Here is a 24,730-nt window from a genome sequence, read left to right as displayed (position 1 = left end):
TTTTTTGCAGATGATTATAATGCTTTTCATAAGGTCTTAAAAAGTAGAGTACCAGAGACATAAATATGAGAGAAAAGAGCCACTTTCAATAATTTAGTTTAAAAACAATTAACCCTGGGTCATTTCTCAAAGTTAATCTTCTATGTCAGGAAAATTGAGAGTAATTTAGAGAAGCATAATACTTTTACTAAATATTTCCAATTCTGCACCTTCCTCTATATTGTAAGTAGGTAAAGAGAGAATTATTTAATAACAGTTCAGGTGCTCCAAAGCTATGAACACCCATCTTACAAACATCAAAAACTTGTAAGGAAAGAGATGCACACTCTCTTCACCCAACTGCAAAAACCTCAACTGATTCCAGTTATGGAAACTTTCTAGCTGTCATCTCTTCTCTAGTCCTGCCATTTTCTGTCTTGAGAAGAAGGCTAAGCACAAACCTGGCACAGCAAGATAATAGTTTTCTCAGATGGAGATTTCCTCCCCATGGTTGGATCCTTTTTATTATCAAGGCTCTCAGTGTATTAAAAATTAAAGACATATAAAAGCAAGGTTACAACATTTTTAGCATATTTTAAATGTTCCATCCTAACAATGAATTCTAATGACAGTGTAGATAACCTCAGTAGAAGATAACGTCAAGAATCTAAATTTGAGGCTCTTTACGAGGATGAATACAGACCAAGTGGCTTTCCTGGTTCTCTCTATAATTAGCTCTGCTATTCACTCCCAGTTTTCATTCCCTTGACGTTTTTCAACAGGTTTCTCTGCTACCATTTATCCTCCATAATGCCATCAGAGTGACCTTTCTAAGATGTCCACTTGGTCATGTCATTTCCATGCTTAAAAGCCCCTAAGTTTCCAGGGGTCTGTAGACTTAAGACAGGCTGCTTCCCATGGGGACCACAGAACCCTTTCTTGCTCCAGCCCTGGCCTGCCCCTCCATTCCCATGTCCCAGTGCATCACCTCCCTTCCACTCGGCCTCTGCACTTCACACACTTTCCTCGGCGCACTCTGTTCCCTGAGCCTGAATTGCTCTTACTCTATCTGCCGGCAAAGAAACTCCTCCTCTGTTAAGATTCACCGCAAGCCTGGTTCACCAACGGTCTCAGGAGGCTCTGGCCACCTTCTTGTTGGCCCTATTATACCCCAATTACCTCTTTTGTAGTTTTTATAATGACTTAACACTTAGTTTTTTATGAGTTTGACTTCCCTTACTGAGGGCAGGGACTGTTTTTATCCACTTTTATATCTATCCTCAGTGTCTGGAGCCCAGGGAGTACTAGATTAATACGTTTTATACTATTTTCATCTTTGTTGTTGGGTTACTTGATTTTTCTTCACTTGTTTCTTTTCCTTTCTCACCATTCCACTTTTGAGTTTTAAAAAATCATTTTAATCTTGACTGATAAGCATTAAAATAGTATTATCAAAGACTTTTATCATGAATAAGTAGGGTTATGTTTTGAAGGGAAATTCTACATAATTTTTAAGAGCCATCAGCTTCTAAAATTCCTTGAGAATATAAGTCTCTCCATGACAATTTCTATACATCTCTTCATCTTCTTATACTTAAATCTACTTCTCTTCAAGCACAGAGAGACAAGAAAAATTTAACTTTTTATTTAATTTTATGATTTTTCTCTTTGGTTTTATTGCTGCAGTATTATTTTCCTGCTACTTGTTCATTTCAAATATGTAATGTTTCTGCTACATTGTGGATTAAATGACTTTCATGTGCTGATTTTCCAACCCCAGCACCATCCATGGTATCTTTTTCTGTGGAGACATGTATTTTAAGCACATTTGTAATTTAGCACATTTGTAGATTGTGGATTCTCCACTGAGATTAGGAAAACTGTCATGTGCTAATTTAAATTATTAATTCAGCAAGCATTTATTGAGTAACAACATTTGTCAGAATCAACTTTAGGCTCTGAGGATGAGGAGTGAAATTAATTAGGCCCCTACCTTCAAGGTGCGTACAATCTAATGCATAAATTTTGCTAAATATTGGCATGTTTCTCTTTCTGCCTCTCCAATACTGCCCCTTGTGAAAACAAATTAGCTTTAAATCTTTCTGAGAATCACCTCATAGATATAAGAAATAGTTTGTCATGTTTATTTCCTTAAATACCCATTTGAGATCTATTCTTTCTGTTTTTCTTTTTAATGAGTTTCCCTCCATCTCAAAGAGATCTGTAATACTTTGTTATTTCATAACATCTACAGTGATCCTTGAACACCCTTCTGGAAGGATTTTTCAAGCAATATGCTTACTTTTCAGATCTTTTTTCCTCCAGTCTAGACAGGAGAAGATCCATCCACTATTTGAGGTCTCATTTATCATCCTCTATCAAGAAAAAAAAAAACTGGGTCTGGAGATTTAAGTCTTTAACAATGTACAGTACTGAGCATTTAATGTGTGAATTTGTCTTAAATGGTTATACTTTAATCGGATCACAATTATTCCTAGCAACTAATGGATGTATCTGTAAAAGGGAATTTGTCCATTAATGATAGAAAGGTTTCTAAAGATCTTTTAACATGAGATAAATAAAGCAGTAGATCAACAGAAGACAGGTATATTTTATAATAATCACTCTGAAAGAGCTATTTCAAGTAATAATTACCCACTCAGGGATGATGGGGGAATCTCTAATGGCTATAGCATAAGAATCACTTACCATGTGACAAGAAAAACCTGCTATTCCCCCAAACTTAAAATGGAAACATTCTTTAATGGGAAAATAATGCCTTAATTCACTCTTTTAAAATGTTTAAATTAAATATATAAAATGCAATGTTTTCATCTCTATAGTCTTACTCATTATTTTTCTAAACATAATTTTTAAATCTATCTTTTATGAGAATCTACTGGTAAAACAGTAGATTCATTTTTTGTTTCTATGGAAGCCTTCCTTCTAGAAGACACGTCTTACCTTTCTAATAAAGTTATTTTTTTAATGCCATCATTTCAACTTTTGGTGTTTTCTCCCCCTAAATCTCCAGTTTAAATGAGTTTCTATTTTGTGGCTTGTCTGATTGTGGAGCTTTCCTCTAGGAAACTGGTCATTCCACTCAGAAGAAAACTAGATTTTTGGTGCCATTCCAAAAGGAACAAGTAGGTCAGCTCCTCCTTACTATTTGTAGGTGACTAAAGGAAAGAGAAATGTCAGTTTGTTCATATATTGATGTATTCATTCAACTAGTATTTACTGAGCATGTATTCTAGACAGGTACTAGCTCAGGGACCTGAAGTAAAGCTGGGGAATGTTGACACACACACAAAAATTCCTGTACATTGCAGAATGAAACACTGAAACTTTCTATCTGGTGTTCTAGGACGATAGAGAAATATTACTAAATCCTCATAACATTGTTGCAATTTCAATTAAATAGGGTTAGCCCACTGAGTAAATTCTACTCTTCCTAAGTGCTCATGGCTTCTCTTACCAGGGAACTCCTTAACTATGTGGGTTCATCAAAAGATAGAGCTGACTTCAGAAACTCCTGTGGAAAACTTTTCAAAACTCCTCATATCATTTTTCAGAGCATGTGTACATCCCTAGCCACTTTCTCACTGTTATCCTATCAGTATTTTTATTGGAAAAATGCATAGATTCTCAGCAATCATAAATGTTAATGATTTTTACATTTGTCGGGACACTTCAGTTATAAAACGCTAGTAAATTTCAAGCATGTTCATATGCTGAAGACGTCCGTCGAATAAACCTAGGTCCACTGAATCTTACGCAGCCCACCCAGACTTACTTGAAACCGGTTTTCTCAGTATGGATGCCATGGAACCTGAATATATCAATCATAAGAAGAGTTAACAATCCACCTCATGGGTCAATCAGAAACGTGAACTCAAAATCTTTCCCTATTTGCTATACTCTCTCTTTTTACTCTACATCTAGCCTTTCAATTCCTGGTTGGGAAGACCCCCTAACTTGCATCTTAGCGATGTAGCTCCTCCATGTCTGTCCAGCAATAAACTCAGCTTTGGTATTTTTTAGGTCTGATGATCTTTGTATATTGATTCTGATTTGCTAAAGACCCCTAACATGTATTTTGTATTTAAAATTATGTATTTACTATGTGTCAGATACTGTTCTTAGAACTTTGCAAATATGAACCTATATAGGTGCTGATTTGTAATTTTCCTGAAGCAAGAGTTAGAATCACAGATACTTTCAAGAAGCATGATTTAACCAGCCAATGAACCTAACTGACTGTCCAGTATTCATATCTTATCATCTAGCACTTTCATTACTATTCATCTTTGTTTTTTATTTGTTTCTCATAGTAACTGTCATGATGGTTTATGGGCAAAAATTGGCTCAAAGAAGAAAGCCAACTGTTAGAGCTCTTGATAGAAATAAAGAGGAAGGAAAATAATTCAGAGAAATTATCTGTTTTAGCCTGAAAATAGAAATTTTCAGTAGATTAAATAGTGGCATGTTGAATTTGATGGCAGATCAGATGTGTAACATGAAAGAATTCACAGAACTTTCTAGGCAAAGCAAAAGAAAACCATTTCAGGGGGAAAATTCTCGTGTCCCTAACAATGCAATAAATGCATACTGTGGAAAAGAAAAGTCAATGGACACTGAATTTGTTTTTTGTGTTGGGAGGATATGTATGAGAAAGAACTATTAAGGGAGAGAAAGCTGGAAGTTAGAATAAAGTCAGAACACTTTCATACCTATAAAATTGGGGATTCACAAAGATCTCCAAAGCTTTGTAAATGTCAGCGTTCTACCACACTGTTTAAAAAGCTTGAATATTAAATAATTTTTGTTACCCAGTGTGAATTTTTTTGTGATTTTTCACTGTGGTAAAATATAATAAAATGTATAACTTTAGTCTTTTTTTTTTTTTTTTTTTTTTTTGGTTCAGATGGAGTCTTATCTGTCACCCAGGCTGGAGTGCAGTGACGGGATCTCGGTTCACTGCAACCTCTGCCTCCCTGGTTCAAACGATTCTTCTGCCTCAGCCTCCCGAGTAGCTGGGATTACAGGCGCCTGCCACCACTCCCGGCTAATTTTTTGTATTTTTAGTAGAGATGGAGTTTCACTGTGTTAGCCAGGATGGTCTCAATCTCCTGACCTCATGATCTGCCCGCCTCAGCCTCCCAAAGTGCTGGGATTACAAGCGTGAGCCACCGCGCCCGGCCAACTTTAGTCTTTTTTTTTTTTTTTCTTCTGAGACGGAGTTTCGCTCTTGTTGCCCAGGCTGGAGTGCAGTGGCGTGATCTTGGCTCACTGCAACCTCTGCCTTCCAGTTTCAAGCGATTCTCCTGCCTCAGCCTCCTGAGTAGCGGGAATTACAGGCGCCCACCACCATGCCTGGCTAAATTTTTTTGTATTTTTAGTAGAGACGGGGTTTCACCATGTTGGCCAGGCTGGTCTCGAAATCCTGACCTCGTGATCCGCCCACCTCGGCCTCCAAAAGTGCTGGGATTACAGGTGTGAGCCACTGCACCCAGCCAACTTTAGTCATTTTTAAGTGTATAATTCACTGGCATTAAGTGCACTCATGTTGTCGTGCAGCCATCACTGCTATCCGTTCTCCAGAAGTTTTTCATCATCCCAAACTGAAACTCTGTACCCACTGAACAGTAACTCCAAGTCCTCCCCTCCCCTCGGCTCCTGATAACCACTATTCCACTGGCTGTCTATGAATTTGGCAACTCTACATACCTCATATAAGAGGAATCATACAATATTCCTCATTTTGTGTGGGGTATATTTTATTTAGCATAATGTCTTTAAGGTTATTATTGCATGAATTAGAATTTTATTCCTTTTTAAGGGTGAATGAGATTCCATTGTGTGTATATACCACATTTTGGTTATCCTTTCATCTGCCAATTAAATTTGGGTTATTTCTATCTTTTGGCTATTGTGAATAATCTTACTATTGATGTACAAATATCTGTTCATTTGAATCCAGTCTACTGTCCAGAAAAATAAAATAAAATATCTGAACTCATGGTAGCGGCAGCGGCAGCTGCTCAGGCGCGGTGCGGTGGTGACTAAGCTAAGCACCTGGCGGCGGGTGTGCACCGAGCCCCGGCCCGGCCCCCGCGTGCCTCCCAGGCTCCACAGCCCTGATGCTGAGCGGGTGCTGAGCCCGCTCCGGCCGCGACGATGGTGAAGTATTTCCTGGGCCAGAGCGTGCTCTGGAGTTCCTGGGACCAAGTGTTCGCCGCCTTAGGGCAGCGGTACCCGAATCCCTGTGGCAAACATATCTTGACGGAAGACATAGTACACCGGGAGGTGACCCCTGGCCAGAAACTGCTGTCCCCGCGACTCCTGACCGAGACCGAGAGGATGCCCCGCTGGGCTGAGTGGCTGTTTCCTGCCAGTGTTGCTCACTCGGTGGACATACATACTGGAGGACTCTGTTGTGGACCCACAGAATCAGAGCGTGACCACCTTCACCTGAAACATCAACCACGCCTGGCCGATGGTGGTGGAGGAACGATGAGTTGACTGTGAACTCTGTCAACAGTGGCTGGACCGAAATCTGCCGGGAAGCGAGGGTCTCTTCTAGCTTATTTGGTGTCCTCAGAGCTGTCCGGGAATTTGGTCTTGCCCAATTCAAAAGCAACGTGACCAAGACCATGAAGGGTTTTGAACATACCTTGGCGAAGCTGCAAGGCGAGGCCCCTTTCAAAACACTTGTTGAGGAAGACAAGGAGAATGCAAAGGAGACGGCACTGGCAGCTGCAGAGAAGGCCAAGGACCTCACCAGCAAGGCGGCCGCCAAGGGGCAGCAGCAGCAGCAGCACTTTGTGTAGCCAGCCCACCACCACCACAGCACCCCAGACAGTTCTCTGCCCTCCCTCCATTGTACCTTATCATTGAAAATCAACTTCCGGCCGGGCGCGGTGGCTCAAGCCTGTAGTCCGGGCACTTTGGGAGACCGAGGCGGGCGGATCACAAGGTCAGGAGATCGAGACCATCCTGGCTAACACAGTGAAACCCCGAATCTACTAAAAATACAAAAAAAAATTAGCAGGGCGTGGTGGCGGGCTCCTGTAGTCCCAGCTACTCCACTCGGGAGGCTGAGGCAGGAGAATGGCTGGAACCCGGGAGGCGGAGCTTGCAGTGAGCCGAGATCGCACCACTGCACTCCAGTCTGGGCGACAGGGCGAGACTCCATCTCAAAAAAAAAAAAAAAAAAAAGTCACAGCCCTATCTACTGTCTGGGTGGTGAGTTGTGGGGAATCCAGTTTGACATCTGCAGTACACCAGGCACGTGATCCACGTCTGAGCCAGGTCTGCTTATTCTCCCATTGGGCAGCTGAGGACCGAGGCACACAGGGGCGGTGACTTGCCCTGGGATCCAGGTAGCCTGCAGGTGGACTGGCAGTAAGTGCTAGACTGTAAGCCCCACGAGGGCAGGGCTCTTGGTTTTGTTCTCTGATGTGTCTCAATATCTAGCACATAATAGGCACTCAATAAATACTTGTTGAATTCAAAAAAATAAATATCTGTTGAAGTCTCTACTTTCAGTTATTTTTGTTTATATACTCAGAAGTAGGACTGCTAGATCATATAATTCTGTTTAATTTTTTATGGAACCACCATACTTCAACATGAATATTTTTGTAGGATTAATGCAGCAAAGCTTAAATGCAAGTAATCATTATCCTCACTGCTGGTTTTAGTAAAATAATTAAAACAAAATTCACACACACTGTTTAATAACTTATTCGTGGCCAGGCACAGTGACTCACGCCTATAAAATCCTAGCACTTCGGGAGGCTGAGGCAGGTGGATTGCCTGAGCTCAGGAGTTCAAGACCATCCTAGGCAACACGGTGAAACCCCGTCTCTACTAAAATACAAAAAAAAAAAAAATTAGATGGGCATGGCAGCTCGCACCTGCAATACCAGCTACTTGGGAGGCTGAGACAGGAGAATCACTTGAACCTGGGAGGTGGAGGTTGCAGTGAGCCGAGATCGCACCATTGTACTCCAGCCTGGGTGACAGAGCAAGAGACTGTGTCTCAGAATAAATAAATAAATAAATAAATAAATAAATAAATAAATTTTTAAAATAACTTATTTGTTGGAGTAAGTATCTTGCACAAGTTCCGTTGTTTCCAGTCCAGGATGTCTATAGCCATATGTGCTCTTCCCTCTGGAAGCCGTCCATTGATTTTTCTTGGTGATTTATGGCCTCTGATTCTTAATTATTAACTGTATTTTGATGGCAAAAATCCAAAAGCAGAAGAATTATCTACTGTGAAATTTGTTCATCAGAATTTAGGTTTGCATTTTCCTTTGCCTGCACTTTTTACTTATTTCCTCATACAAGTCAGAAATAAATGGCAGTTATGATCATAATCTGTTAACTTTTGATTTTGGTAGTTTATTTTGCAGTATTTTCCATCCACATTTGTAAGGAAACAACTTACTTAAAGGGTTGGAGGTCTTTTTTCCTTCTTTGATTATAGTACTGTCAATTGTGTTTTCATTTGGTTTTATGAGTCTTTTAATGTAAAAATGCAAACATTGTCCATTATAAAGGTTTTTCAAAATCCTTCCAGATCAAAAGCCTAGCCCAAGTATTCAATATCCAATACAGGTATGCATTTGTGAGAAACAACTTTTGACCTCAAAGTTTTTATAGGAATCAAATGCCAGACAAGCTGTTTTGTGTGTCTCATTAATAGCAAAACTGTGGTTTGCTTTATAATAATGTCAGTGGGATTTATAATAATGTCAGAGAGATGGGGTGACAAAGGATTAAAATAAAATTCAGTGAAACTTTTTCCCTAACATTTTATTTATGCATAAAACTGAAACCCAGTAATGACCCATATTTCTGTATTTACCTAATTCTGAAAATATAGCATTGCATGTTGTGAAAGTATAATCAAATTCGGAATAATATTCTTATTCTGAGGCCATGACGGTATATTGCTCCAAATTTGAAATCTGCTTAAGTTTCTCAGCTGCATAGCCTTAAATCAACTCAGATCTTTAATTGTGTAAGTTCATTTATTCTGAACCAAATGTAATTTCCCTTTTAGGGAGGGATTGCCTTTAAAAGCCTCATTAATAAAATCCTAACGAGGTATCTTGGACATTGTAGAATACTGGTGTCATTTTTATGAGTTTAGAACAAAAGGATACAAAATATACAGATAAGATTACCTATCAAATACATGAAGGCAAAATGTTCCTGACAAAGTCAGAACATTCTAAAATAGTTTAAAAACGTTTCCAGTGCCTTCAAAAAACACCAAAGCAATTATTGCTGATATCTTATGAATCAAAGGTCTTGTTTTTTCATCATGACCTGAGTTCAGCCGGCACACTTTTGGAAAAAGAAATTGGCACTCCTTGTTGGATTGAGAACCTAGATGACCTTATGCCTCTAACGTAAAGGATATAAATGGTCTATTTGTGCAACTATGCAAATATGCAAATACAATGAATGCCAATTTATAAAATGAAAGGGCTAGTTGAATAAATGTAAATATAAAAACAGTAACAGGGACTCAAGGTCTGTAATAAATTAAGGCTGTGACTAAAATAGAAATCAGACTGGATAAATAATCATTGTAATAATGGCAGAACTTGAGCCCAACAACAAAATTTTACATAAGGTTATCAGTTGGCATCAAATGGAGGATCAGTGATAATGGGGAGCATAAGAAGAGTATACAGATTTTAGAGGCTGTTAAAATTGTCAAAGGTCAAAATAGTTTTTTAAATGTAGTGACACATCCATTCTCTTTTTTTTTTTTTTTTTTTTTTTTTGTGAGACGGAGTCTCGCTCTGTCACCCAGGCTAGAGTGCAGTGGCCGGATCTCAGCTCACTGCAAGCTCCGCCTCCCGGGTTTATGCCATTCTCCTGCCTCAGCCTCCCGAGCAGCTGGGACTACAGGCGCCCGCCACCTTGCCTGGCTAGTTTTTTTTTTGTATTTTTTAGTAGAGACGGGGTTTCACCGTGTTAGCCAGGATGGTCTCGATCTCTTGACCTCGTGATCCACCCGTCTCGGCCTCCCAAAGTGCTGGGATTACAGGCTTGAGCCACCGCGCCCGGCCGACACATCCATTCTCTAGCTAGGCTCACACATCGTCTTGTGCCCATTGCACAATTTCAAATTAGCATTTTACTATGCCCTGACATCTGAAATACTAATAGACAAAAATCAGAATAATTGATCTGCAAAGAATCTCAAGAAATTATACCTGGTCTGCCCCCCAAACAAGAGAACACCTAAGCCATTTAAGATAAAATATGAACTCTCTAATTTATAAATTTTCAGGAAAATTGCTGCTGCTTTTCTTTCTGCTGGTACATTTATCTGTCTGGCTTTGTGACCTCCGAGTTCAGAGCATAAAGTACAACCGTGTTTAAATTAAACCTTTCTCTTTTCTTTATTTGGTCCTCAAAACTGCTGAGTTGATTTTAATATTAAAACAAACAAACAAAAATCTTACATCTAGCTTGTAACTTGCATGACAAATTCCACCGCAGGTGTTTTCTGATCCAGTGAGAAGTTCTTGAAAAATGAGAAGAAAGAGAGGTTTAATTGTAACATGGATACATTTTGGACTGGATGCCAGCCACTTGAATAAGGTATGTGTGTTTAAGCATAAAAACTGACTGTATTTTCCTTTTCTTATTTGAACATGCAAAACCTTTTATTTTCATAATCAAGGCCAAATGTATTTCATACTTTGGACTTAAACCAAAACTCAGAAGGAGGATGAAAGAGCATTATCCATGCAAGCAATAGATTTGAGGCAAGTTTTAATTGAAAAGAAAAATCCCACCATCTAGTCATTTTTAGAGCATGAGTTGCATTCACCACACAAATCCTTCATTATTCATACATGGCAGTATGTATTTAATGATTAAGTCTCTAAGGATTTATTTGATGGAATAATCTAAATTTCTTTTTTTAAAGGGCAAATGAAATGTGGTTTTTAATTCTTTAAAGAACAAGTTACAAAGCATGTAAAAATAAAACACAGGCTCTTAGTTTTTAAAACTATATCTACAATTTGCCTATCCATTGGTTTGCTCATCTGGATATCAGTAACATACAGACTTGATCTACTAATGGCTAATTATGCAGTTGTTTATCAGCTCATTTGAAACATTTTGAGATTCAGTCTAGCTCAGCAAATTACTGTGCTTAAGGCAGTTCTACATTCTAGAAAATTATAATATCCCCAGAAGGCAAAGAATTAATAATAAAAATCCTCTTTTGTAAAAGATTATCATTGCAGAGCAAATGGAGCAGATCTTCCCTATCCTACTGCATTTAATGTTCTCATTTTTCCCCTGAAACTTTGATGGAGAGGCAATGAGAATATCGCTGTTTTATTAACTTATTAAGAGGCACATTTATAGAACTCGTGCACTGTATTGATTCCTAAAGCTGCACTGCTGCTAAGAGCCAATAATCACAGAAAAGTCAGATGATTCCATTTCTTATCCCAGAATGTTTCTGATACTCAGTAGAGCCCAAATTTTCACCCAATTCAGAAAGCCTGGTTTTTTTACTTCTCTCAGCCTCAATTTATTCATCTGTAAAATAGGTGTAATAACAAAAGGCAGCCTCTGGATGTTGTGAGAATGAGATAATGCAGTCAATAGACCTAATACAATGCCTGTAGATATTAAATATCGTTAGTTTTTGTCATTATTATGGTTATCATCATTACCTCTTGTGGTTCAGGAATCAAATAAAGATACATGCACTTAAGTAGCCATTTGCCTATGTAGTTATGTAACTTCTTCTGTAAATATTTTCATGTCACCTGAAAGTTTAAAATGAACTTACTGTAAGCCCCAGCACTATTTAGCCCAAAACTGTCTTTCCAAGCTAATATCAAATCAGCCAGAATAGGCGGGCTACTAGTATGCAACTGGGATAAATTGCATAGACCCTAGTTTGGAATTATCCAACCTCATAGCAGCTGGGCTTGAAAACATGGTATTTTAAAGGCACTTGGTGCCTCTTCTATTGAATTGTGTCAAAGAGTTTTGAACTTTTTCTTCATGACTCAGATTTTGTAGTAGATTTTACCAACTTCATTAGCATTACATTGGATCATTGCATCATATTTTAAGAAGAAGAAAAGTCTTTAAAAACTATCCAGATGCCTTAGCTAGAACATATGAGACTATTTGCTTTATGGCATTATTTGCATAGAGTATATGTATCATTTCATTTATTTGTCAACCAGGACTACTTTTTCACTTCCTAGTAAGATTTGGTGTGCTACCACTAGCTTATAAATATGGCAGGGTGTGGTGGCTCATGCCTATAATCCCAGCACTTTGGGAGGCCGAAGCAGGTGGATCATTTGAGGTCAGGAGTTCGAGACCTGCCTGGCCAAAATGGTGAAACCCCATCTCTACTAAAAATACAAAAATTAGCTGGAGATGGTTGCTTGAACCCAGGAGGCACAGGTTGCAATGAGCCGAGATCGCACCACCTGGGCAGCAGAGCAAGACTCTGTCTCAAATAAATAAATATACAAATATGGCTGAAGCCCTGTGTTTTTATTTTAAACATGCTGCATCTTCTATATATTCAAGGAGTGCGATTAGTGCTACTTGGAAGCCAGTCCTAACGCTAAACTGTGGGGCTAATTGTGGCTCAACTTCCCCTTGCAATTCGTGGCTTCGAAACATCTCTGCCTCTCTTGATTCAGTAAAACAACCAATGTTGCAAGGCATTTCAACTTGGTGAACAACAGAAAGGCTGTGACGCTGTCTTTGCCCCCAAAATGTGAAAAGCAAACTATGTAATCACTAGGGACTAACTATATCGGTTAGTTTTTCTTTATTGCACTTCATATCCACTGCCTGACTTTTTCCTGTTTCAAAATGTGCAATCAATTTTTCCTGAATTTGAAAACTCCTAAGAATAGGCTCTTCTTTATTGTTCTCCAAATTTTCCTAGGGCAAATGAAGTCCATTACAGGGGGTTACATATGTAGAAGAGTAAAATGGGATCAGACAAATTAAAATCTCATGTAAGGCTCAGAAGCTAACAGCTGTACAAGTTGAGACCTGCTGGAAAGCAGTGACTCTGAAATAAATTCTTACTCTGTAGACGAATAGGACTTCAGCATGCTAGAGGAGAATGTTTTGAGCTCCTTCCAGCACTAGAAACTGTTCAAATGGGTTATTTTTACTCTACTTATTATAGAGGTGGTTTAGAAAAAGCTAACCTGCAAGGGGCAAAGTGTCTTTCACCAAAGGTTTCCAGAATCTCAATCAAACCCATTACCATGGGCCGTGAAAGCACCACCTTGTCATCACTACCATCACAGCTGTAGTCGTGCTGTTGTTATTGTTGAATCTCTCTGTTCAGCTTTTTATAATTATCATAATTCACCCTAATGTTATGTGATTAGCAGCCTCTGTTGTGGTGAGAATTAAACACCACTCACATAGCGTCTGTGACCTTTCACCTCTTGTGGAGTCGGCCAGGGCTGCATTGGCTGGGAGACAAAGTGCAGAAACCCACAGAGTGCCACCTGCCCTCTCTCAGGCTGGGGGATAAATGGAAAATGTTACCTTCCAACTGTATGTGTTGCTCTCCAGGCAGCCATATTATGAAAGTTCAATTCCTCCACCTCCCTGTAAAAACTAATTTATTCTCATCCTAGGAAGATTTTTAAAGGATTTTGTAAAGTATTGCTTTAGTGCATTGATACAGAAGGCAAAGTGACTCTGTTAATAGAAAGATAACAGTTCTTTAATTTTATTTGCAACATCATTAGATTAATTGTATGTTGGACATTCAAAGAAGAGATTTGGGGGATTTGATGCCTCTTTGTTTTAGACTGAAGTCAGTACACATGTGACAAGACCACTGAATGAGAACTGTTGGCAAGAATGTACAAATAACTAACCATCCTCTTTATCTAATGAAATATGTTTTCTTCCATGCTAGTGTCCTAAGTTTTGTGGAACATCGTTAATCATAAACACTACAGGAATCTGTTATTTAATTTCACAGACCTTTCAGATCATAGCAGCAATTAGCCAAAATTAGAAAAGAATTTTCTTGCAACTAATATAAGATGAAAAGTAGTCAAGAGCGGATTTAAAAATATACAAAAAAAATAGGCATTTATAGAATGCTGCTATGTACCACTTCTATACTTTCGACAAGATTGACAATATGTAGCATGATGAGTTAAATTTTCTTTAGCCAAGTACAAAAATCTCTGCATTTTTTCTAATTACCACTTCCTACAAGTCAGCGCAAAGAGGAATAGACTCACTTGGTTCAGCTCAATTTCCACAGCTTGACAGGCATTGATATCAAAATTAATTCTAAGATGAAACTTCATAAAAGAAAATCCTATTTGACAAAAAGAACTATTGGGCTTGAATCAGAGTTGCATTTGCATTGTGAAGTCCCTTTTTTATTGTATATGAAATAATGCCTAAGGAGAGATTGAATATCCAGAGAGAGTTCATTTGAGGCATCCTGATAGTATCTGCCATATGCAAGTAAAGCAGAAGACGTTTTTATGACATCTTCGGAACTGGAAGATTGAATTACAGTTTTAGTAATCACCAGTTCCCCTTCTCCACTGTCACTTTTTGCTAATATATTGCATAGAAAAGACTTATGGTACCGGTTTTATAAGCTGGCAATAAAAATATAACAACTGTTGTATTAAATTATTTAAGTTGTAAACCATTGTGAAAAAGGAGAAAAAGTTTTATCGACGTGGAGGCTGAAAAACTGATTATGATGGAGAGCAAAATGTATTGTACTGATTACTCCCAAGTTTTTCTCTGGTTTAGCATATTGTAAATCTTCAGGGTATCTTTCAAATCAAGGTCTGGGTATGAGAAGTCCTTTTATTTATTGATTATTCAGAACGGGCCAGTGGCAAGAAAAAAATGGTACCTGTGTATTTCCAGGTTACCAATTTATTTTAGCAGAGTTATAAATGCAAATAAACTAAGAAAAAAAGAGGTAATATAGACTTAAGTAAATGTTTCTTTTTGATGAAAAGAAACCTAGTAAATATGAAATAACTACATCTCCCCAGGGAAATTTAGACTCTAGAGATTGTCTAATGTTTCTAGAAATATTTTTTTCTTACCTTATATTGGCTTTATGGGCACTTATTACCTCTACTATTTAGCAGACTACCATTCTGCTACTGTGTGCAAACATTCTAGGATAGATGTTTTCTCCTCTCCAGGCGTCCTCCATATTCACTCCTTTGGAGAGTCTACCCTTCCATGTCAGACTTCTTCCGAAACTTTCTGTTAATCAGTGCCTCCTTTCTCTTGCATTTCTAGTCCACATGGAATCTTGGTGCATTCTCTGCCTTGCTCAGAATGTCAGCATTCCATATTTATGCACTGACACTCTTCCTCAGTGCCCCCAGGATTGCTGGACACTGAAACATGGTTCATATCAGGCTCTACCCACCTCCCCCTACACACACACACCTTGGCCACCCAGGAGAAAAAAGGAATTTCCTTGACTAAATAATCAGATTTTATTTATCTAAAGGAAATTAGAATAGGGAGACACGTATTTTTACCTGGTAAATCGAATCACCCAAAGGATGCACAATAACTGGGGATTAGTCCATTCTTTAGTGTTATCCAAGACAATAAATCAGGCACTCTTACTTGATGCTGTAAATGATTTCTTCCTCTCACCAAGACTCAACAGCAGCAAGCTGGACATATTCCCACTTTGATGGCAGTAATATTACTAATAATGTAACTTATAGGTGTCAAGAACTGTATGTTATTTAATCCTCGCAACATCCAAAAAAAAAATAGCATTATTCTGATTTTACAGATGAAGCTATTTAATTCTTGTCCAAAATCACATAACTAAAAAGTATTAAAAATCAGAATTCAAATTAAGCACCGGGCACTTGAGGGCTTACCAGCTCTACTGCACTGATACATAATGATTCCATCTCTAAGTCACCATCACGGAAAGGAAGGAATAGGGTAAGAAAGAAGTATGGAACACCTCATGTTCCTCTCTGGATTCTCCCATGCATTCATTTGTCACACATTTCTTGAGTGCAGGTAACATATCAGATTCTATCCTTGTTCTGTAAAGATAAATGATCTATAGTCACTGCCTTTATTATTCATTGGGAAGGAAAATCGGTGAATGATTGAAGTTCACTATGATGATGTAATTGAAATGTATACAAGGTGCTATGGAGGACACTGGAAAAATTTAAATTCCAAAGAATTCAGTGTTTTTACTTAGTGATGGCCTTCTCCAGGACAACAGTAAGTCCCCTAAGGGTGAATCCAGCAGCTCTTTGTCCTCAACTAAGACATTCTATGAACGTAACTGTCTGCCTCCCCTTCCCTGGACTGAGAAGGAAGCCACTTAGCTAGGTCAACGCCACTCATTTACCCGAAACCAAAGGAGCTTCCTCCTTCCTCCCACACCTCTAGCTTTATGGCCAGGAGCACTCAAGTCAGTTTGGAGCAATTTGGGTCAACAATTTGGAATTGGAAGATAATTATCTTGGGCTACTTCCCTGACATCTGGAATCCAGGAAGGCAGATTTCTTGGTTTAATTAGATCCCCCAAACCTTCTTTCTGATCCCACAGCAAAGGGACTTGAAATTAAGTAGCCACAGACATATGGATAACTAGTAGCAAAGCCAGCAATTCCTGTGGGCATGACCTCTATCACTAAGACATTCTACCAAGCTGGCTTCACTGTATGGACACGGCCCAGTAGTAGAGAACTATACTGTCTTATACACAGCATCCAAAGATCACCGTGATCCCCCCTCTGAGAGTAAACCAGAAAGCATTAGATGCTTCCCATTCTTTTTTTTTTTTTTTTTTTTTTTTGAGATAGGGTCTCACTCTGTCACCCAGACTGGAGTGTAGTGGCATGCGTGATCTCAGCTCACTGTAACCTCCGCATCCTGAGTTCAAGTGATCATCCTGTCCCAGCCTCCAGGGTAGCCGGGATTACAGGTGCCCGCCACCACACCTGGCTAATTTTTGTAGATTTTTAGTAGAGACAGGGTTTCTCCATGTTGGCCAGACTGATCGCAAACTTCTGACCTCAACTGATGTGCCCACCTTGGCCTCCCAAAGTTCTAGGATTGCAGGCATAAGTCACTGTACCCTGCCCCCATTCTCTCTTTTTTTTTTTTTGGAGACAAAGTCACTCTGTCACCCAGGCTGGAGTGCAATGGCACGATCTCGGCTCACTGCAACCTCCACCTCCTGGGTTCAAGCGATTCTTCTACCTCAGCCTCCCAAGTAGCTGGGACTACAAGTGCACACCACCACGCCAAGCTAATTTTTGAATTTTTAGTAGAGATGGGGTTTCACCATGTTAGCCAGGATGGTCTCAATCTCCTGACCTCATGATCTGCCCACCTTGGCCTTTCATGCTTTATACGAATAAGAATCATGAACTTGCATTCACAGTATAACAGTCACTATAGGCACCACTCATTATGTTGAGCTTCCTAGATTTGTAGTTTCATAGAAGAACCATACGTTAAAAATACCTTAGTAAAGAAAAGGTAGCAAAACTTTTTTTTTTTTTTTTTTGAGTCGGAGTTTGGCTCTTGTTGTCCAGGCTGGAGTGCAATGGCATGATCTCGGCTCACTGCTACCTCCGCCTCCCAGGTTCAAGCGAATCTCCTGCCTCAGCCTCCTGAGTAGCTGGGATTACAGGCATGCGCCACCACACCCGGCAAAGTTTGTATTTTTAGTAAAGACGGGATTTCTCCATGTTGGTCAGACTGGTCGTGAACTCCCGACTACAGGTGATCCGCCCACCTCGGCATCCCAAAGTGCTGGGATTACAGGCGTGAGCCACCGCGCCCAGCCAAGGTAGCAAAACTTAATACATGATCCAACATGGCTAGAACCTTTTTTCTTTTAATTCAGGGTAACCAGGTTTTTTTTCTTTCCTAACTAGGAGAATGGCTAGTATCTTTATAGTAAAAGCCTATTCATTTTTCTACAAAGACAGGAAAGAAACAAGTTGTTTGGTCCCTGACAACAAAATCCATGGGACTAGAACTAGAAAAACTCTTGAAAATCAGGTTGCCTGACTCACCTTGAATAAACAAGGCTATTAAGGGCTTTTAAAGGTTGAGGGCTGAAGGGAAGGGAATCTTCAGAGGGTTTCTTTGACTTAGAGTGATGAAATATGTGGCCACAGAGCAAGGCATATGTACTACCCTGATCTACCCCATAGATCTACCCAATGGATCATTATGGATGCCCAGGTGGGGTTAAAAGCCTCCTAAAGACTGTGAGCAAGTGAAGGACAAACATCTAACCCAGAACTGCCAGGAACAGTATTTTCCTTAGGGAAGCCGTATAAATGGCGAAGACCTGGACCTGAAGTTTTTATATAGTGATAAAAGATTAGAACCTTATAACCTACACTTTAGGGAAGACCTGAAAGGCAAACAAAGAAAGGAGTTGCACACACATACATTGTCTAGAAAAGAAACATTTCTACAGTTTATTCCAGAAAAGAAAGAATATACAATAGCTTGGTCTATCAGAGATCAGCTGGTTTCAACTGCAGGAAAATGTCATACAGAGATAAATATTTTATAACTAGATACGGCAGCGAAGATAGCAATTGCTATTGCTTACCATAGGAGATTATAAATATGGACGTATCTATGAATAATAACTAAGATTGCTGACAATGCAGTAACTGTTCACCTCACATATACCCTCAGACGGTAGGTGCTAATGTCTTTTCATATAAGGGACAATGAATCTATGCAGGAGACGTAGTTGAAAGTGCTGGTTGGTTTCACACCAGCTGTCAAATAGGCCTTTCAAAACTCCTTTATGCATTGGAAACAGTGACCTGGGGGTGAGAGGCTCCTAGCCCGGAAACTGATCCCTTGAGCCATACAGATCTCAATCCCTGACGATTTTGATTAATCCATGCTGACAAACCAGATTTGGATCAATAGAAATTATCTGTAACAAGAAACTAATTGTGTATTTAGTAAACTCAGTGAAATTTTTGATGGCTTTAAATTTATATGGAAAAGACCCTATTGACTTTTGAAATCAAAATTCATACCACTTTAGGGTAATATTGCCTTGGGTTATAATAAATTATGGTCGTCCGCCTTCTCTCGTGGGTAATATACGGTCTGAAGGCATCTAATCTGTTTACTCTTAAACTATGAATATTCTTTAATTATTATTTAGAGAGACTTTAAATCTCTATTTGCATAATGTAGAATCTATTTACATAATGTAGAAAAGCACAGAGAAGTACCTCTTACACTATTTTCATACACCATTCCTGTTTAAATGAAGCAGCAAATACAGCCAATTTCAAACCATGTTACAATCTCAGCTCAAATTATGCAGTGGCTTAGAATAGTAAAAAGATGTCCCTAAAGTTGCATCCTCTTCAGGGTATCAGAGACCTCAGGTGTTAGAGAGCTGCTGAGAGGAGAAGTGGATGAACCAATGAACCAATGTTGAATTTATATTGTACTTTTCACACAGGAAGATTCTGTAGGCCTTCAGTACACCTACACGTGAATCCGTGTGTGACGTCTAACTCTTTTCACTTAATTTCCTTATGGACCATTTTTCTGGAAAGGAAGATGGAAAATTTCAGCCAGCCACAAATGGACTGAGACTCGCCAATCTCATTTCACATTGAGCAGGTGTCCCAGACAGGGTTTGAAACCAAGCTGCAAAGATTAAAAAAAAAGAAGAAAGAAAAGAAAAAGAAAGAAAGAAAATACTATTAGAACTAAACAGATGGCCCTGCATAGGAGCTCATGTAGTCAGCTTCAACTGGGTTTGTCTTAGTATCTAGAAGTAAGCCCTGCCTCATAATTCTTTGCAATTTAGTATTATTAAAATCCTCTTTTTTGCAGAAACTGCTAACATATCTAATAGAAGGACCTCACTAATCATTTCACTCTCAAGGAGGGAAAAAGTCTAAAGGCCAGGGCTTGAGGTCACAGGTCTATGAGGGAATGCTACAAGGTCTGTATTTTATCAAATGCAGGAACTATAAGAAGCTTTCACCTCTGAACCAGGTTGCTCTTTTTCTGGCTCCAAACAGAACTGTTCAAGCCATTCTCTGCCTTAAATGGGTAAAAACCCCTTTCAATATTCACTGGAATCCTCTAGCATGCCGGCATTACTTATATTAAAGATTTTAAGCAGACTATTAGTGTTTGTTCTGAATAGTTCTACCACTGTGCCAAGCATATGTAGGGCAATAGGTGAAAGGGTAAAGAGCCGTTGTTTGATGGAATTTACATGCTGTGTGAGTCTAAATTGTTTAGCTGCCTGATATAAGTTTTATAAAGCCTAAATATCCATAAACTTAACAGATATGCAGGAGAACTAAAAAACTGCTTGTTTTATTTCTTCAAAGGTCACACTTTTTTTCCCATGACATAACAGTAAATAGCATGACAAAATGCCTTCAATATATCATAAATTATAGAAAATAACCATTGACTTTTCAAGATAGTTTAGGATATAAATACTTTGAGATTAATGTTGTAGATGCTCTTCAAATATGAGCAAGAAATATTGCCGAACTCATAATTGTTCAAATAAATCATGAATGTGATATAAATTAAAAATTAGAATAGTATTAGCCACACACAGAAAAAAAATGGTACTAGAATAGTCCAGTTTACTCATAAAATATATTGGGTTGAAATTGTACAAATCTGAAAACCATTGAGAGCAGACCTAGATGTAACTGAAAGTCTATTTAATGTTGTTCTCTGATTGTCTGCATATTATAAGTTCCCTGGCTCAGTGGAACCATCTTATAGATTAAGGTAATTCCTGAGCCCACTAGTGTGTTTACTAACTATCCAAATGTCTCTTAAAAGAAACAACAAAGCAGAAGCAACCTTAAAAACATATAACACCAATGTTGTAGTCCCTCTTCCAGAATATTTAGCTATTCTTCAGTCTATACTCCCGTCCTGAAACGTCACAAAGCTCCATTCCTGTGTGTTATCTAGATGTAACATATCTCCAGTTGATTTTTCCTTCCTACTTCAAACCTTATAAACCAGAGGTCAGGCTGGGCGCGGTGGCTCAAGCCTGTAATCCCAGCACTTTGGGAGGCCGAGACGGGCAGATCACGAGGTCAGGAGATCAAGGCTATCCTGGCTAACACAGTGAAACCCCGTCTCTACTAAAAAATACAAAAAAAAAAAAAAAAATAGCCGGGCGTGGTGGCGGGCACCTGTAGTCCCAGCTACTCGGGAGGCTGAGGCAGGAGAATGGTGTAAATCCGGGAGGCGGAGCTTGCAGTGAGCTGAGATCCGGCCACTGCACTCCAGCCTGGGCAACAGAGCGAGACTTCGTCTCAAATAAATAAATAAATAAACAAACAAACCAGAGGTCAGCAATGTATGTCCCACAGCCAATGCTAGTCAGCCACCTGTTTTTATAATAAAGTTTTATTGAAACTTAGCTACACATATTCATTTACATATCGTCTGTGGCTTCTTTTGCCTTGTGACAGAGTTGGGTAGTAGCAACAAAGATATGTTGGCTCACAAAGTCAAAAATATTTGCTATGTGACCATCTTCAGAAAAAAAAAAAATTGTCAACCCATTATAAACACAAAAAAACTCAGGATCTCTTTCCAAAAATTGTGCCTCTTCTCCATTCCTACTACAATTAATTTGGGGGATTTATCTTGATATATTCGTATTACTGCATAGCCTCCACTCTAGTTATATGCTGCTGCATAATAGAATATCCCAAAACTTAGTGAGTTTAAACAAAGACCGTTGTATTATAATTCATCATTTTGTGGATCAGAAATTTAGGCAAGGCTCAGCTGAATGATTCATTAACAACAGTCAGTCATCGGAATTCATCTGGTAGCTGGGCCTGTCTTGAGGGTTTAAGGCAGCTTTACTCACATGTCTGGTGCCTTGGTGAGCAACAGCTGGAAACTGGATTCAGCTGAGCCCTTTTGCCTGCCCCATATTCTCTGGGCTTCTCCAGATGACCTTTTTCTGCAGGATAGTTAGACTTCTTATATGGCAATTCAGGACTCCAAGATACCAAAATGTAATCTCCCAGTCCTCTTAAAGACTACTGGTACAGTGTCACTTCTTCCATAGATCATCTGAGATTCATGGGGAAAGGAAATACACCCTACCTTTCAAGGGGAGGAATGTCAAGGAGCTTGTGGCCATCTTTAATCTGTTACTCCCTCCTAACTGGTCACCCTGCCTCAAATCTTTTTTCATACTCTGGCCATATATTTCTGAAATCTCAGTTTCATTCTATCTTCCCCCTTCTCAAAAACCTAAAATGGCTTCCTCTAGCCTATTTGGTTTAAATTCCTGTCCCTGACATTCATAACCCATTATATAAAAGGGTCCTACTATAATAATCTTACAATTTTGCATTAGTCTCTGTTTGTTAATCATTAGCCTGTTTGTCATACATAGTCCTCGCCTTCCCCTCCCTGTTCTGTATCACAGGGAAGCTGACCCCTGCAGGATGATTTTCCTAGGCTCCTTATCAACTTCAGACTGGGCCTGGCAAATAAGAGACATTGGTGGGAGATTAGGGGGTGGCAGAAGTCAAGTTATTTCTCCTTCTCTCTGCTTCATACAGATCTCTGGAAATGATTGCATCTTCATTCCTCCTTTGCTCCAGATCCAACTGGTTAAGCCTTCTCTAGTTCCATCATCCTCTGAGTGACCCTGGTTTCTGAGCTCCAGAAACTCTATATTCTCCCTTGTCATTCCAACCAAAGCATTGCTGGCAGCTTCCTTAAGTTGCTCATCTCTAAATTGCTATCGTGTCTCCTGTTCATCATCCCAGCCTTTGGTCACCTTTAAAATCAATTCCCTGTATTAAATTCCTTCTGTTTAAAATAAATTCAAGTAGTTTCTGTTCTGATTAGACCCCAGCTGTTCTCAACACAAAGCATCCACTCCAGGCCGGGCAATTTTGTACCTGGCCCTTCAGCCCCTGTGTGCCTGTTATGGTATTTCTGGCCTGGACCTCTGGCCTCATTCTTCAAAGCCCACCTCAAGCTTCATTTTCTTCAAAATGCCTTTAACATCACTCCAGTTTTTACTCATCTGACTCCATCATTCCTTGATGACTTTCAATGTGTCTATCTTCCCAGTTTGTAAGTTCATTGAGGAAGCTTGTACTGGAATCGTATTTCCCAGAGTTCCCACCACAGTGCCAATGCACACAAAGCACTCGATAAATATTGCTTATTTGCTTCAATGTAATATCTTCTAGGTCTGACTAGGGCTAAAATCATCTGTACTCCTGAATGGAGTGAATTTAGGGATGCTTTTTTGGGTTACTGCTACTCTTAAGTTTTCCCCATCCTGGATAAACATGTTATACTAGACAGGGAGAGACTATTTTTGTTTTGTGGTGGCAGATAGTGGGTGTTAGGCACAGAGTGTAATTCAATGTCCTATATGAAGTAGATATCAAATAAATATTAAATGAAAAGAAAAAGCCTACACCATAACTGATGGATTTGTGTGGAAAAGCCAATGAAAAAAATATTTAAAATGACACTTTAAAAATTGAAGTCTTTTTGATACTTTTATAAAGTACCATTAATTCTGGAATTAAAGAATAAATATAATTTAATCTATATATATTTAAATAAAATCATAATAAAGGAAAATGCCAGAGAAAATAAATACAAATTAATAAATTTAAAATCCAGTCTTTTATGTCTCACATTTCTTATGCCCTAGATCCACATTTTATTCTTTTTCCCCTGGTACTTTAACAAGTGCTGGAAACATCAGAGAATTCAATAAACATTTTAGTTGTTTGAAAATATCTAACAGATGATGTTCCTGCCATCTAGTTGCAAAATTGTCTTAAGGGATTATTTAGGTAAAATAGTTCAATTTGGGGATTTTATTTCGCAAAATAAAATACTAAGAAAGTTTGCTACAGTATTTACTGTTTTCAAGTCAAAAAAACATGTTTATTTGGGACCAGAACATGGTCCAGTTTGAGTTCTTAAGATCTGCTATATGACTAACTAACTCAGCTTCTGGTATTTCAAGATGACATCAGAAGAAGCTTTGCCTTTTTTTGAAAAAAAAAAAAAAAGTATAATGGCCGGCTAATTTTGAAAATGAGTTTCTTCTCTGCTGCTCTTCTCAACCACAGAGACAGTCATTTGAATGCTTTACAGAAAAGGCCTCAAGCCTCCTCAAATTTCACCTTTTCATTGCACTGCTGATCATTTAGAGGGCAGACTTGTTCCAGACAGCTTTAATTAAACTGTACTGAGGATGCAGATAGATGTCAATGGAAATGATCCATAACATGAGACTAAGCATGTATTTAACAGTGTTCCATCCAGTTCAATCACCTTCTAGCATTTCCGTGGATTTACATTCATGTAGCAAAGACTGAATGTGTATATGTATTTTTTAAAAATCTATCTCATTAGTGGCCATATGCTTCAGCTTCAATGGATACAAGAACTGTCTGCAATCTGCCAAGGATTTAGCAGCATCAATAATTTGTGAATAGTCATGTTGGTACTGGTCGAAGGGTTAAGTGCTCTGCACTCCAGGGGCATCTCTTTTGGGATTTGAACCCTTAGTTGACTGTTAGGAACCTTATCCCCTGTGAGGTTTCCTACTACATGCTGCTTGTCAGATGCATCCAGCTGTAGCTGGGAAGCATTATTA

At 38.9% G+C, this 24,730-nt stretch overlaps 1 protein-coding gene and 1 pseudogene across 14 annotated transcripts in view; both read left to right on the top strand.

Moving 5' to 3' along the window:
- Positions 1–24,730, top strand: part of DPH6 (diphthamine biosynthesis 6) — a 452,678-nt gene that overhangs the window by 422,788 nt on the left and 5,160 nt on the right. For 11 of the 14 annotated variants that reach the window (XR_012414756.1, XR_012414753.1, XR_012414752.1 and 8 more), the window contains one exon: positions 10,513–10,614. The exons of the other annotated variants lie outside the window; for them this stretch is intronic. The gene's annotated coding sequence lies outside the window, so the exon portion shown is untranslated. The remainder of the gene's footprint in view (positions 1–10,512; positions 10,615–24,730) is intronic. 14 annotated transcript variants of the gene reach the window in all.
- LOC141407174 (PRELI domain-containing protein 1, mitochondrial pseudogene) lies at positions 6,028–6,945 on the top strand (annotated as a pseudogene).

The sequence above is a fragment of the Macaca fascicularis genome, chromosome 7 (assembly GCF_037993035.2).
Source record: "Macaca fascicularis isolate 582-1 chromosome 7, T2T-MFA8v1.1".
In the NCBI taxonomy this organism is placed as follows: domain Eukaryota; kingdom Metazoa; phylum Chordata; class Mammalia; order Primates; family Cercopithecidae; genus Macaca; species Macaca fascicularis.
Note: the sequence above shows the minus strand (reverse complement) of the source record. Positions and strands in the feature narration are given on the sequence as shown.